The sequence below is a fragment of the Pteronotus mesoamericanus genome, unplaced genomic scaffold (genome assembly GCF_021234165.1).
Source record: "Pteronotus mesoamericanus isolate MK-2021 breed Mesoamerican mustached bat unplaced genomic scaffold, CSHL_Meso_final scaffold_165, whole genome shotgun sequence".
Taxonomy (NCBI): domain Eukaryota; kingdom Metazoa; phylum Chordata; class Mammalia; order Chiroptera; family Mormoopidae; genus Pteronotus; species Pteronotus mesoamericanus.
Window position 1 is genome coordinate 8,596,565 of NW_026555307.1, and position 10,788 is coordinate 8,607,352.

Below are 10,788 nucleotides of genomic sequence, written 5' to 3' on the forward strand. Positions count from 1 at the left end.
AACAAAAATAACAAACATTTAACATTAAAGATTCATCAAGAAAAAAAGAGAATACTCAATGAATAAAATCAGAAATGAAAAAGGAGATGTCACAACTGATACCACGGAAAAACAAAGGATTGAAAGAAATTACAATTAACAACAATATGCCAAGAAATATGAAAACCTGGGTGAAAGGGCAAATTTCTAGAAAAATATAATCTTCTAAAACTGATGCAAGAAGAAGCAGAAAGCCCGAACAGACTGATAACATCTGGTGAACTCAAAGCAGTAATCAAAAAACTCCCAGCACACAAAAGCCCTGGAATGGATGGTTTCACAGGAGAATTTTATAAAATATTTAAGGAAAAGTTAAACCCTATCTTTCTCACACTTATCTGAAAACCCAAGAAGAGGGAACACTCCCAAACTCCTTTTGTGAAGCCAGCATCATCCTAATCCCAAAACCAGATAAAGACACAACAAAGAGAGAAAACTATAGGCCAATATCGCTGATGAATATAGATGCTAAAATCCTCAATGAAATATTGAGAAACCACATCCAGAAATACAGTGAAAAGATCATAACCATGATAAGGCGAGATTCATCCCAGTGAACCATCCCAGGATGGTTCAATATTCACAAATCAATAAATATAATACATCACATAAACAAAAGGAAAGACAAAAATCACATGATCATATTAATAGATGTAGGGAAAGCATTTGATAAGATACAGCACTCATCAATGATAAAAACACTCAGAAAAGCAGGAGTAGATGGAGCATACCTCTCCATAATAAAGGCCATATACAAGAAATCTAGACCCAGAATCATACCCAAAGGGCAAAAATTAAGAGCTTTCCCACTAAGATGAAAAACAAGTCAAGGATGTCCATTTTCACCACTTCTATTCAAAGTATTGGAAGTCCTAATGACAACAATCAGACATAAAAAATAAATAAATAAAAGACATCGAAATTGAAAAGGAAGAAAAAAACTCTCACTATTTGCAGATGACATGATAGTGTACATAGAAAACCCCATAGACTCCACTAGAAAACTACTTGACCTAATAAGTGAGTTTGAAAAAGCAGCAGAATACAAAGTCAATATTCAGAAATCAAAGGCATTTCTGTATACCCACAATGAAATATCAGAAACATAAATCAGAAAAAAAATCCATTTGCTATAGCAACAAGTACAATAAAGTACCTAGGAATAAACCTCACCAAGTACGTAATAGATTTGTACACAGAAAACTATACAATACTGAAGAAAGAAATTAAAGAAGAAACAAATAAATGCAAGCGTATACCATATTCATGGATTGGAAGAATCTGCATCATCAAAATGTCCATACTTACCCAAAGCAATTAATAGAGTCAATAAAATCCTTATTAAAATACCAATGACATATTTCACAGGTAGGGAACAAACATTTCAAAAATTTATATGGAATCACTAATGACCCCAAATAGCTGCAGCAATTTTGAAAAAGAACAACAAAGTAGTAGAGATCACAATTCTAATATCAAAGCATATTACAAGACCACTGTAATAAAAAATAGCATAAGAACAGAATCATAGATCAGTGGAATAGAATAGAGAGCCTGAAAATAAACCCAAGTCTCTACAGTCAATTGGTATTCAACAAAGGGGGCAGAAGCATAAAATGAAGTAAAAATGGTCTATTCAACAAAGGGTGTTGGGAGAGCTGGACAGCTACATGCAAAAATGAAATTTGACCGCCAACTTATGCCATACATAAAACTAAACTCAAGATGTATAAAAGGCTTAAATATAAATCACAACACTGTAAAAGTTTTAGAGGAGAACATAGGCAGGAAAATTTCAGATATTCTGCACAGTAATATTTTCACCGATAGGTCCTTAGAGCAAGTGACATAAAGGAAAGAATAAACAAATGGGACCCCATCAAAATAAAAACCTTCTGCATGGCTAAAGAAAACATCCTCAAAATGAAAAGGGGACCAACAGTATGGGAAAATATATTTGCCAATGATACCTTGGACAAGAGTTTGATCTCCAAAACGTATAAAGAACTCATCCAACTCAACACCAGAAAGACAATCCAATTAAAAAATGGGCAAAGGGCCTGAACAGACACTTCTCCAGCGAGGACATACAGAGGGCTCAGAGACATATGGAAGGATGCTCAGCATCACTAGCCATCCAGACTATGCAATTAAAATCACAATGAGATACTACTTCACACCGGTCAGAATGGCTCTCATAACCAAATCAACAAACAACAAGTTCTGTCAAGGTTGTGGATAAAAAGGAAACCTAGGACACTGTTGGTGGGAATGCAGACTGGTGCAGCCACTTTGAAAACAGTATGGAATATCCTCAGAAAACTACAAATGGAACTGGCTTTTGATCTGGCAATTCCATGGCTGGGATTATACCCTAAGATACCTGAAACATCAATTCAAAAGAACCTATGGATTCCAATGTTCATAGCAGCACAATTTACAAGTCAAGTGTTGGAAACAACCTAAGTGCCCAACAGTAAATGAGTGAATCAAAAAACTGTAATATATTTACACAGTGGAATACTATGCAGCAGAAAGAAAGAAGTACCATTCACGACAACATAGATGGACCTGGAGAGCATTATGCCAAGTGAATAAGCCAGGTGGTGAAAGACAAATATCATATGATCTCACCTATAAGTAGAACCTAATCAACAAAACAAACAAGCAAGCAAAATATAACCAAAGACATTGAAATAAAGAACAAACTTATGGCAACCAGAGGGGAGAGGGAAGAGTGATAATAGGGGAAAATAGGGGAAGGGTCATCAAGTAACGTGTAAAGGACACATGGAAAAGACAAAGTGGGTAGTATTGCTGGTGGGAGGCAGGGAAGGATGGGGCAGGAGGGGAGTGATGGGTGGAAAATGAGAAAACTGTATTTGAGCAACAAAAAAAATTTTTAAAAGCTGGAAAGAGATCTTAAAAATAAAAAAATGTGAAGAGACAAAAAATTAAAAACTGGGTTTTTAATTCCTTCTATTTATTTCCATCCAGCACCAGTTATGATGCAAATGTTGGTATAATTGAAGTTATCCCATAGTTCTCCTTAAACTATTTTTGTTTTTTCAATTTTTTTTGTTTTGCTTTCCTGATTGCATGTTTCTTGCTTCCTTATCTTTCAAATTGCTGATTTTATCATGTGCTTCATCTGTTTAATTGTTGATTCCTATAATGTATTTTTTCAGTTACTGCATTAATTTCTGACAGATTCTTTTTTATGTTATCAATGTCTGTTTTCTATGTTTCCTACCTGATTGTTGAAGTTCTCACTGAAGTCATTGAGCATCTGTATAACCAGTCTTTTGAATTCTCCATCTGGTAATTTGCTTGTTTCCATTTTGTTTAGTTGTTTAATTTGGGACGTTTCTTTATCTCCTTTTATTTGGCTGTCTCTTTGTACTTGTTTGGCTGTGTCTGTGTTTGTGTCTATGTATTAGGTAATACTGCTATGTCTCCAAATCTTGGTAGAGTTGTCTTATGTAGTAGGTTTCCTACAAAGTACAGTAAGGCAGCCTCCCCAGTCATGCAATCTGGTTGTTCCAGGTGCAAATCCCATGTGGGCTTTTATGTTGTAGTTGATCTTTTATTGCTGTTGGCATGTCATTTCAGGAAATTTACCCTCTGACCAATGAACTGTGAAAGAGGAGCTGAGACCATAGTGAAGGAGCTGCTGTGCAGGGGCTGGTCCACAAAGCAGGACTTGCCTCAGTGGGGCTTTGGTACCTGATGAATCTCTCTTTATAGTATGTCACTTGTAGAGGTGGTTAGGTTGTTCCCTAGCATGTTCTTAAGCTGGCCATTGGGACATGCTGGTTTTGTGGGCTTTAAAACTGTGCAGGCCTATATCAGCCACCTGTGTCTTGCCTGGGTCCTCCCAGCATGAACTACTAAATGATCTGCATATAGACACTACCATTTCTGACCTTGAAGGTGCCCAGAAAAGCCAAGCTGCAAACTAAGGCCAGCTACTACTGGTGTCAGGCCTTGGGCCACCTAACAAGAGGTATGGAGAATGATGAGGCCAGGCTGCTTATCTGGGTTTTGTGAACCATTGAAATTTTAGGAAAATCCTCAGAATAAGACAAGAAGTCATTTGTATTGAAAAGCAACTTGAAATTTTTGGTTAGGCCTGAAAGTGGGGCAGTCTCAGGGAAACACCAGAGCAGGGCAAGCTGTGTTAGCCAGTTTGATGGAGGCTCAGATATGAACTCTGTAGGGGGAGGGCTCTACAAACATGCAATGGCCTGTGGCAACACTTTTTTCTGGGAGAAAGATGGTTCTTCAGCTCTTGCTTTAATGCCAGACAATTCAGTTCTTTCCATATGTCCTTGACATACCTTTTGATTTGCTGCCCCATACCTGGAGCTCATAGCCAGTGAATCTGAATAAGACCATTGGGCTTTTACAGGGTAATGCCTAGGACTCTAAGAGTACATTATCTCACTCAGCCACAGTCCCCACTGGTATTCAGAGCCTGAAATTATGGGGACTTCTTTTTCCGCTCCAGGAACCCTGGGCTAGAGGACACCTGGTGTGAAGTTCGGACTTCTTGCTCTTTGGGAATAACTTGCACAGCTGAGATATTTTTCACTATATTCAACCACCACCTACCACTCATGGGTATGGAACCAGTTTCTCATACTGGCTTTCTTATTGGCCTCCCCATGGCTTCTTCTTTATATTTTTAGTTATAAAATTTCTGTTCAGCTTGATTTGAGGATGTTCTCAAAAATGTTTATTCTTTAGTTCAGTTGTAATTTTGATGTGTTGATGTGTGATGAGGATGCAAGTACCATATTTATCTACTGTGCCATCATGATCAGAAATCTCTTCCCTGATTATTTTTTAGTATATTTTTAGTTATTTTATTGGTGGTTATTATGGGGATTACAGTTAATACCACAAATTTATACCACTCAAATTTGAATTGATACTAATTTGTTCAATAACATATTAATGGTGTTCCTACCCAGCTCTATCCCAAACTTCTGTTGCAGTTTCACAAATGATACCTGTATTCATCATGTGCTCATTGATATAGACTTATAATAATTGTTTTATGCAGTTGTGTTTTCAACAATATAGGAAGCAAAAATAGAGTTACAAATGAGAAATATAATAATAATACATTTTATGTAAATACCCAAGTAGTCAAGTTCATCAGTGATTTTTTTTTTTTTTATGCTTTGAGTTACTATCTCATGTCCTTTTACTTCAGCCTTAAGAACTACTTTAGCATTTCTTGCAGCATGGGTCTAGTAGAGACAAACTCTCTTAGCTTTTGTTTATCTGGAAATGCATTAATCTTGTATTCATTTTTGTAAGACAGTTTTGTCAATATAGAATTCTTGTGTGGCAAGTTTTTCCCAGCACTTTAAATGTTTTATCCCACTGCCTTCTGGCTCCCATGATTTCAGCTCTTAATCTTATTAAGGATCCTTTGTCTGTGATGAGTTTCCACTTTCTTGCTGCTTTCAAGATTTTCTGTCTGTCTGTCTCTCTCTCTCTCTTTTTACAAATGTATTATATTGTGCCTCAGTGTGGATTTCTTTGAGTTTATCATGCTGGTAGTTTTTTTGTTTTGTTTTGTTTTGTTTTTTTAGCTTCTTGGATGTGTAGTTTCATCTCTTTCATCAAATTTAGGGCATCTTTCCTGGCTGGGTGGCTCAGTTGGCTGGGGCATCATCCTGTACAGCAAAAGGTTGTGAGTTTGATCCATGGTCAGGGCACATACCTAAGTTGCAGGTTTGTTCATTTGTCGAGGTGCCTACTGGAGGCAGCCAATCAGTGTTTCTGTCTGACATTGATGACACTGATCTGCCTGACACTGATCTCTCTTTCTCTCATCAATAAAACATATCCTCAGGTGAGGATTAAAAAACTTTAAGACTTCCACTATGACTTATTCATATGGCTGTACCAGCCGATGACTAGGAGCTTAGCTGGGCCAGTTGTTGGGAATGAATAAATATAAGTACAAATAATATAAAATAAATATCCTCAGTGTAGCTTCAGCTTCTCACAGTATGGTGGCTGGATTCCCATATGGGGTATCCCAAGAGTGAGTGTACCAAAACAACTACTCAGAAGCTCCAGGCTTCTTGTGACCTCACTTCAGGAGCCACAAAACATTAAGAACATTATTTATGCCACATTTTATTGGTCAAGAAACCAGTAATAGCACCCAAGAATCAAGAGGTGAGGAATTAGATTCATCTAACTCTATTCATCTAATTCCCAAAAATTAAGTATATGGAGAAAGTATTACCATCCATAGCTAAATTTATTCCTCCAGTCTTGGCTTCTGAGGCAGATAATAAACACACCAATAACTGGTAGATGAAGTAGTTTTTTAAAACTTATCTGTTTAATCAATAATCAAGTTTCTTTTTTAAGTGACATTTTTGTGTCACTTTTACCAATGAAAATCACTTGGCTTACAATTTAATTCTATTTTTTCCACATAAAGAATACAAAAATATGTTTGTGGAGGAAAATGATGGAGGCTCATATCAGGCTGCACTTCTTTAAAGTCTTCCAATGTGTATACACATCATACCAAAGTGTCTTGATCCACAGTGCACCATTTTCCAAAGGAATATTAAGTGGACAGGTAACATACCACCACTATGGAATATGCTAAACTGGAGATTGCAAATGTCAGCATGTGGCACCAGGGAACAGGGAATAACTAGGTAGTTGAAATTGTTAAGGAAAATTCTAAAGCAGTTTAGAAAGTCATGCATATGTATCAACAGTCCAAGTGATAGTGACTTTTGGCAACTGCAAAATGACTGAGACATGATTTGCTTTAGAAACATCAAAACGAAGAAGAGGTATTTGTGTTGTGGAGGTTTTTTTTGTCCTGTAATTTGGTAGCCATCTGGTGGTGCGTCACACTGAAGGTGGAAAAGATGTTGCACTCAACTGTACTCAGAAATTAAATTCTTTTGTTTGAAGATTGGCTGTTGGGTCAAAATTATGTGTCTCCTTGTGCTGCTTCAGGAATGAGGTTAGGATCTTCATCAATATCATCACCAAAAAAATACTAATCTATGATTTCAAATGTTAATTTACATATGTCTTCATTTTCATGTTGCTGTAAAACTTCGATTTTCTCCAAACCTCCACATTCTTCTATTATTTCAGCTATTGTGCTTGCTTGATGGCCAGCCTTTATCAGAATGATTTTTCAGACTATCTAGAATGATTTGAACAACTTGAGAATCTTTTACTGACAGTAAACTATGGAACAGTGGTATTACATTCTTCCGTACAAGGTACTCAACTTAATCTTCTCTACTTCTTATTGTTAAGTTGCTAATTTCTCAAGAAGCTTCTTTTTGTGTTCCAAAGTCCCCCTTAGCAAGCTGATGAATAATCATTGGGATTAACTCAGCATCAATTACAACTTGAACTTGCTGCTCCTTGCCTGCTGTTATGTTGGAAAGGAACCACACTGCTTCCTTATTTGTCTTCTCCTTTGGGTGTGACAAGAGATCTGCGAAGTGTGACAGGACATCACAGTTGAGAAAAACCTGGGTCTGCTCATTGGTGCCAGTCACTATGTTGCTGACTTCTCTGAATGATGCTGTTTGAACTTTCACTTCCTGGTGGCTCAGAAGAGGTACAAGAAATGGTACAACCCCTGAATCAATAACCATCTGTATCTGCTCATTACCTCCATCTGTCAAGTATTACAGAAACCAAATAGCATCTACAAGACTGTTTATGTCCATATGGTATATGAGGACACATAATGATGGCAAAATCTCCTGAACTGGCTCCATAGGTGGTGGTGGGGGGTCCTAATTCCTGCAGAGATTGACAAGACCCATGTGGTGTTCCAAAGGAAGGTGATGGGAATGGAGGGATTGATGAAGGGCAGAAGAGGTTTGACAACTCCCAGTTATATGACATAATCTCTACATTGAGGACCATCACACTATAATGCTTCCCAAAGCTCATACTGCTTGTTCACATTCTTTTTTTTTCTTTTTCTTTTTAAATCATGTGTATTCTGTTACAGCTGTCTCAATTTTTCCCACTTTGCCTTCCTCCACCCATCCCACCCCAACAAATATTCTGATGTGGCAAATGGAGAAGTCTCAGAAAAAAGAGGCACAGCATTAGACTGTACAACAGCTTGAGTCTGTGCAGAAGTTCCTGATGCCATATTATTTAATTCCCAAGCAGCTTCAAACTGCAATGAAGGATTATCATCCCTTTCTAGACATTTGACTCGAATTGGTAACATCCCAGATTTTATTAGATCATCAATTGGTGGGTTTCTGACACTGGATAATAGTTTTCTTGCAGCCTGGACAGCACTCAACTGGGTTATCACTAGTGGCATTCTGCAATATGGCTTCTAGGGTTACATTTTGTGCTTTAAAATCAGCATCAGCATCTGAATCTTTTAAACTTTCTTGGAGAATATTCCTTTTTTTTTCAGTAAGTGTTCATCTCTTTTATTCTTTCACAGTTAAACCATCACTTTATTTCTATCTTTGCATTGTTTCCACATCGCTGCCCTTGTTCTTAAAGCTTTTGATGCAGTGGTTTTCCAAGCCAGGATTCTCAGCTGTAGCTGCAGGTGGCTCTGGCGGTGGCTACTCCCATGGCTGTGGCAGTAGTTGAGAGTCTCTGTAGATACTTTCAATAAAAATGAGAAAAAAGGTATCAGTTATTTTATACAATAAGGAAACCAAATATTTAACAAGTCAAAGAAACAATGTACAAACTTTTCAATAGCTAGATAAAATTTAAACAACATACCAATTTATACATACTCAATTGTAAAAAGTTAGCTGGATAATGCCAACTATTGGTAGTGGTGCGGAGAAAGAAGAAATCGTATACACTACTGGCAGGAATATACAATCATTCTGGAGAACGGTGTAGCAGTTCTCAATCAGATTAAGTATAAATAAACCTTATGATACCACAATCCCGTTCTTGAGTTTACAACCCAGGGAAAATTTCATATTTGCATGAGATATGTACAAGAATTTTAATCATAATCTACCGTTGTGGTTGTTAAAGGGCTGGTGTTTCATGGTGGGATTACAGGTAATCTAATATTCATCACTCAGTCAGTGGGCAAATAAAATCAGGTGAAATATTACAAAGCTATTTGTTTATTTAATTATTTATATTGTTCAACTACAGTTGTCTTCATTCCACCCAATCACCACTCTCCCTACCCCACCCTCCCACCTTCCACCCTCTTTCCTAACCCACTTTGGCTTTGTCCATGCATCCTTTATACATGTTCCTTGATGACACTTCCTCTTCTTTCCCCCAGTTATTTCCCTCTCCTCTCCCCTCTGGCTACTGTCAGTTTGTTCTTTATATCAATGTCTCTGATTATATTTTGCTTTCTTGTTTGTTGTGTTGAGTAGATTCTACTTATAGACAAGATCATATGGTACTTGCCTTACAAAACAATTTAAATAAAGGAATTATAAAAAATAAAAGCAATGAAAAAGAAGAACATTTATGTTTTTAAATGAGACACAAACTTAAGGACACAGTGAGTTTAAAGGGATTAAAGATGGGGGGAAAAAGGGAATTGTGTGTACCTGAGGTCTAACAAAAAGTTAAATCTACGTAGTTTTTAGTATGTTAGAAACAGCATGCATAGTTTCTAAGAAATTATTTTATATGAAAAGGTCACTCTGATAAGTGTTTTTCATACAACATAAAGCTTTGAGAGAGCAGAAAAGAGTACCTGACCTAGTTTTGGTTAAATTATGAAGCTTTCCCTGAGTGAATATAGACAGATTAAATAAACACCATGTGAACTGAGAATTAAGTAACATTTTAATATTAGCAAAGGGAATCTCATATGTAATTGCATGGAAGTAACACAATGAATAGGGATTATGCAGACTGCAAGAAAATTGAATGAAGTCCAGAGAGGTAAATTTAGGGAATCAGAGGTCAGATGATGAAGTATTTGGTACATGATAGAAATGCAGGCATTATTCAGTAGGTAAAGGAAAACAATAGTAAATTTAAGCAGAAAAGTAATTTTTATGGACAGATTTGAGTATTGTGAAATGAGAACGCTTCTGTAAAATATACCAAAAAATGTAGAGGTAGCTTTGGAACTAATTGATGGTTAAAGGCTGGAAGAGTTTTGAGATGCATTTTTTAAAAAGCCTAGATTACATTACAGGGGCTGTAGGTAGAAATCTGGATGATAAAGGTGATTCTAATTATCTTTCACATGGAAATTATGAATATATTATTGGAAACTTAAAGAAAGATGATCCTTGTCAGAAAGTGACAAAGAACTTGACTGAACTGTGTTCCAGTGTTTCATGGAAGGTAGAATTTACGAGTGATAACCTTGTATAGTTAGTTGAGGATATTTCTAAGCAAAGTGATCAAGTATGGTCTGGATTCTTCTTAGTGATTACTGTAAAATGCAAGAGGATTCCCTTTCCTCTACAACCTCACCACCATTTGTTTGTTGATTTATTAATAGCATTCTCACAGGTGTTAGGTGATATCTCATGATGGTTTTAATTTGTATCTCTCTAATGGCCAGTGATGTTGAGCATCTTCAGATATGTCTATGGGTCATCTGTAAGCCCTCCTTGGAGAAGTGTTTATTCAGGTTCTCTGCCCATTTTTTAATTGGATTGTTTGTCTTTCTGGTGTTGAATCAGATCAGTTCTTGTTTCTTAATTTTTTAATTTTCACATCATGTATATTCGGTTACAGTTATCTCAATTT

At 36.6% G+C, this 10,788-nt stretch overlaps 1 pseudogene; it reads right to left on the bottom strand.

Moving 5' to 3' along the window:
* Positions 1-6,975: 6,975 nt before the first annotated feature.
* On the bottom strand, positions 6,976-9,300 carry LOC129083036 (importin subunit alpha-4-like; annotated as a pseudogene).
* Between the last annotated feature and the right edge of the window lie 1,488 nt (positions 9,301-10,788).